The sequence below is a fragment of the Pipra filicauda genome, unplaced genomic scaffold, assembly GCF_003945595.2.
Source record: "Pipra filicauda isolate LSUMZ 115617 unplaced genomic scaffold, ASM394559v2 scaffold69_size3009148_pilon, whole genome shotgun sequence".
NCBI classification, from domain to species: domain Eukaryota; kingdom Metazoa; phylum Chordata; class Aves; order Passeriformes; family Pipridae; genus Pipra; species Pipra filicauda.
Genome location: NW_024104864.1, coordinates 171,099 through 177,143, shown reverse-complemented (window position 1 = coordinate 177,143; position 6,045 = coordinate 171,099).

Genomic DNA, 6,045 nt, shown 5'->3' with positions numbered 1-6,045 from the left:
GTGTGCTTTGCCCCTGGTCACAAGAGGTCTGCAATGAGGAAGGACCTCCTGCCCTTCCCAGGGAGAAGGGCCTGGTTTGCTTGAAGCCTGCCCTGGGCACCAAATTCCTTACACACTTGCTCTGGGCAGGTGGGAAGGAAACAGGAGGGTTGTATGTCAGTGCAAGTATGTAAATGTTGCTCCTTTTTCATTTCACCTTTGGGTTGCCTTACCCTTTAAAAATATTTAAGTTTTTGGGCTGTACAATGAACCAGCAGGTGGGAATGTATGAAAAAAATCTAGACCTCCTAGATTCCAGTCCAACACTTTGAACTACCAGGCCATAAATGGAACAAATGCAGAAGAAACTGAAGTTATTCCTAACAGATAGTTTCTGTGTTGCATTATTGTGGCTTCTGTAGATGGCATCTTTTACTTTTCCTCTTCACTTTGCCCTCATCCCATTTTTCCAAAACAATGTCATGGTTTTATTTGTGGTGCTTGTCCCTTATTCAACATGCATGCCCCATAGAATGACTTTACAATGGAACAGTCAACCAGGAATTAAAAAAACCTTTCCATATCACTCTGATTTGGTAGTTACATTACCTCCTATTTTGCATGGCATACATGTTTACCCAACCTGGTGACTGACTGGAAGAGTCTGATATCAAGTGATAGGCCCCATCTTGTATTATGCATCAACATGTGTCTAAACTTGCCCAAGGCCTGAGTACTCTGCTGCATTCCAGGCACTGGCTCTGCCCTGGGAAGTGTCTGATACCCTGTTGAAAGCTGCCTCTCAGCCTCACTGCCTGCTAATGGCTCCCCACCTCCACTGTCACAATGGCCTTGCTTATTCCCTGCCCAGAGGTGGGGGAATGTGACAAAAGCCAACAGCGTACAGTTTATGCAAGCCATGCATCTGGTGCAGGGGAGCGACTGTACAAGGAACAAGGTTTTACCTGTGCCGTGTGGGGAAGAGGACAAATGGAGGTACTGCCATACCTAAAAGGCTATGGAAATTCAGGGGAAAACTTCAACGAGGGAAAGGGGCCTTTATCAAAGGTCTTTACTAGACTTCTTTGAAAGCAACTAAGAAACTCTATTTCTTCTCCTACTATGTTGCCCCAGCAGCTGCTCAAGAAGGTTTGAGAGACTTTCTAAATACTAGTTTCATGGTCTACAGCAACAGGACTTGTTGCAGTACCCCACAGAAAGGAGATTGCTAAGAGATCTAAGCTGGGGATGTATACAAACCTCAGTGAAGACCAGCACTCATGCACCACCTGGTGTAGAAACCCGATAGACTCATTCATGAAGCCCACTTACATCCAACCAGGCCAAGCTACTGCCCAGAAAACTGGCAAAGGAGGAATACACTGAAGATGGGCTCTGGGACAGAGTCTAAGATGCTGTTACATGCTTATCTGTCATCATCTATTTAAACCTCTGAGACATGAGGAAATGTTACATATGAGTCAAGCTACTTGTGTGGTAGGGTCATAGTTCAGGAATCTGCGAAGTGCTATGCTCCTGTACACTACTGAATAGGTAAGATTAGAGTTATTTAGGCTTTTTTTTTAAGGTACCCAGAATGGATCTCATAGATTCACAGGAGAATTGTTTAAGTTGGAATGCGGTGGTCCAGTGTCCCCACTCAGAACAAGGTCAACTAAAACAGATTGCTCAGGGCTGTGCCAAACCGGAGTTTTGAACATGTCCAAAGGCAGAGTCCACAACCTCCCTGGGCACCATGTTCCAGTGTTTAACATATGCATAGTAAAAATGGTTTTTTTTCTCATGTTTAAAAGTAATTTCACATATTTCAGTTTGTACCTGTTCCCTTTTTTCTTTTTACCACATCCCACTGAGAAGAGTCTGGTTCTGTTTTTTCACCCCTTTCCAATTGGTATTTATACATGTTGATACACATTTACACACACTGATTCCACTCTGAAACCTCTTCTCAAGGCTGAAAAATCCCAGCTCTTTGTGTGTTGGATGTTCCAATCCCCAAATCATGTTAGTGGACTCACTCCAATATGTCCATGTCACATGTGGTCTCTGGTCCAGAGTGTGCTCTGTCTGCTTGTAATGCAAGACACCTTCACTGCTCAGTTCCCTTCTGTTTTCATTTTTTCCCATTCCTGCTGGCATAGTGGCCAGGAGATGTTTTAGGAAGGATCTGTAAGTGGTCAAGTAGATGGACCAGCACTGCTTTACGGCACGATCTTAGATGCACACACAGATAGACGAGAAGGTAGGACACTCATATGAGGCCTGGCCCAAGCTTGATCTGTTTCATGAAGTGGCACACAAAAAAAGGGACATGATGTCAGATTCTTCATCCCTTTCTGCAGAGGACTTGCATGAGATCATAAATACCTTTGATTTGTTCCTAATTTGTCTCTCTTCTATGAAAAAAAAATCCTTATCATGTGAATGCCAATGCTGTAACCTCAAGTTCAGCGGAAGTAGCAGAAGAAGGCTAGTAGATGTCCCTGCACTTACTTCAATAAATAAGTCAATAAAATAATTATTTTCTGCTTAAGCCAGCAAAAACTGAGACTTTTTCAGATTTTACAAGAAGCAACTTCTGACTTCCCTTAACTCTCCTTTGGCTTGTTTTTTTCAACAGTAACATGACTAACATTCTCATTTCATATGGCTCCTTGAGGGGATTGTTTGTAACCTCAGCTTTGAAGAAACCCACAGGGACATTATACAAGTGCAATCAGGAACATTCTTTTCCACGAGGATCCAGACAGTTTTTGTCCTTATCACATTTTCTGAAGATTCCAGGTGCCTTCCCACAAGTGCAATACTATCTGACCAGGGCCAAGATGGGTGGATGGTTTGGTCCCACATGAAAAAAACTCACTGACTCATTCATGCAGGATATTCAAAATGATAAAGGCATCTGCTTTTTAGAGGAAATATCCACATGCAATTCTACTAATCCAGCTACTGCATTCTGCAGGCTTGTATTTTTCACTCTGAAAAGCCTGAGTTGTACAGAAAAACAGGGAGAGATGGATGTTTGGTCACAGCTGTGTTGAACACAGGTTATCTTGTATCCACTAGAAGAGGCACTTTCTGAAATGTGGACATTATCTCTTCTTACAGCAAATTCCTTAAAGTTTTGAATCACCCTGTTTTATATTTTGATTCACTGATCACAGTGCATGATCAACCTGCACTATAATCAATGATTATAGCTAAATTCTCTCTTCTAGGATCATATATTGTAAAGTTATGGGAGTTTTCACACAACTTGACATGTAGCTTACACTTTCAAATCATCTCTTGGCTCAAAAGTTTGCTTTCCTTTTTCCTCCAGGACCTTACATTCACTTATTTTTAAATAAATCCATATACTTACCCTTATATTTTTCTACTGATAATTTTTGTGGGCCTGATTCTGCTTTTTTGGAGACACATACATACAGTATTTTTGTTAAGATACTGAGGTCGAATTTGCTTTAGATTTTCTCCATCACCTTGGAATCCAGTCTTTCCCTTTTTTCCCTCAAAATCCAGGCTCCACCTTCCCCAAAACACAGTGACATATCCAGATAATTTTTGTCAGTGACAAAATTCAGTGACAAAATCACATATCTACACATGTCCATGAAAGCTGATTGGTCTCTCAGTTTGGTATGGTTTATACTGTTTCCTGAGTAGAACGAAAAGGTCATTTTTAAGTTGCAGGCCACAGAGATTCCTCACCAAAGACAGAACTTGTGTGTACAATGCCCTGAGAATCAGAGGCAGTGCTTTGTCAAGAAATATAAGCATGAGCTGAGCCAGCACAAGTATAAACGTCACTCTGAATTACAGCCTGCTTTTATATAGCATCAGCTGGAGCCTCCAGCATGGGGTGCAAAGTTTTTCCTGAGACTGGATGCCATTTCATAGGTCCTATCTGATGAAACTGCTTGTAAAGCCAATCTGAACTGTGCATGATCTTTCTCTTTGCTGCTGACCTCAATCTAGCAGCACACATCTAAAGTTTAAGTAAACGTGCAATGACAAATATGCACAAGGAGCCACATTTCTCTTATGCTGCAGATAATCTCGTTAAGAGGAAGAGAGAGGCCAGAGGGACATGACTACAAAAGAACACCTTCCTTCCCTTTTGGAGTGGTTGCTATTTAGAAAGGGAAAATGCGTAGTACTGCACAGCTGAAGAAACAGTATGACACGTTTATTTTGTATAGCAACTTCTATAAAAGCTACAGAGCCCCTTATGGAATTAATTTTCTGAAATACACGATTTCTGCCCAGATAAAGAGAAATGGTGGTGGGTAGCAAACACTAGAAAAACCTCACTTGGCTGAGATTCTGCAAAGTCCAATTCAGGATTCTACTGCAATCTCACTTCCATTTCAAAGCAGAGAGAAGTAGAGCTTTTCTTTGGGTTTGGCAATTTAAAGAATATTAAAGATTATTGTTTAAAAACCCACAACAAAATCCTCATACTCCAGAATAATTTCCTAAATCAATTTAAAGGGAAAAATAATCTAGATTTCATCTGTACAGTCAAAGAGGACAAGGGAGGAAAAAAGAATGTATTTTGTTTGACTTGCCCCTGAGTTAGAGGGCTAAAATCTATCACATACCATGACTTTTCTCTGTGTGCCAGGTACCTTGCAGCCCCCTACAGACCTTATCTTAAGGGGTAAGGGACATTAAAAGGCAGGTAGTCATGCCCTCCTCTCCTTTATAACTCTAGTCAGAGTCATACCAGGGTGAGTGGCACGGGACAGAGGCTGAGCCTCATCTTGTTGAAACAAAGGAAAGCATGGCGCCTCAAACAGGAATACTTGGCCATAGTGATGGCAGACACACTACTTCAATCTGTTCTGCGGGACTCAGCCACAAGACAAATCCTGCCCAAGTGTAACTGCATGGAGGGCAGAGAACCTGTAGGTGAGCTAGAATTTGGCCATAAGTGTGTGTAAAGCTGAGGAACAAGACAGCACACACTGGAACACTTGGGAATTAAACCTTTTAAAGAAGGACAATACATACACAGGAAGAAGAAGAGGTAGAGGAACAGAGTCTTGAGTCTGCAGACTGAAATTATGCGTTCAGTCAAGCTGCCAAAGAGAAAAGCATAATTGGTGTTTCAACGCTGGCAAAGAGGGAGCGTTTTTCCAGGCTGGAGAAGCACCGTGCGCTGCTGCAGCTGATTAACAGTGCCACCAGCCGGCCTGCTGGAAGAGCGCCAGTTGGAGAGACTCGGGGAAAACAAGGTACTTCTACCCACCATCTCTCACCCCTCCAAATCCTCACGGTAAGACACCTTGCCAAATACAGAGGGGCTGTTCCTGTGAGCAGCTGCAAGATAGGTCTTACCCACAGAGGTGCTGTGCAGCACTAGTTTACCTAAGCTTCAGCTGGGTCAAAGGAGATAAGGAATCACCTGGGGTTTTCTGGTACAGCTAAGGGAGAAGGACAGAGTATCCAACTCAGGAAGACTTCTTCTAGCGTGGAGCACACCAGTCAGCATGATGAGCCACAGAAGGCCTGAAATTATTAAGTAACCAGATGGTGCCACAGAGGCAGCCAGTGAGATGTTTGTTGGCTAATGAGATATTTAAGGACATACTTTCCACTGCGTGTGGGGTGGTTTCCTTTTGGAAGCTGAATTTTAAGTTGAATTACGTTTGGCACCTTACAATCTCTCTGGTCAAACAAACACTTATTAGGAGAGCTACTATTACCTGGCTGTACTAAAAACATCCTAAAAATACTCTAAAGCCAACAGTGCCAACAATGCAAAAACCAGGGAAGTTCCCTTGCAGTAAACACCAAACATCAAAAACTCTGCGCTAAAAAGTGAATCAAAGGGTCATGGAACCTTTCATGCAGCTTTTTAGACAGCAGTAAGGAACTGGTTTTGCCTAACAGCTGCAACAAAAAACTGTGTAATGAAAAAAAGAGTTGTGGGAGGAAAGGTATCATTTATAAAGTCAGTCTCAAATTTTGGCAGCCTCGCACACCTTTGCCAGGAATACTGGTCAGCATTTTGCTAGACTATAAGCACATGATTATAGA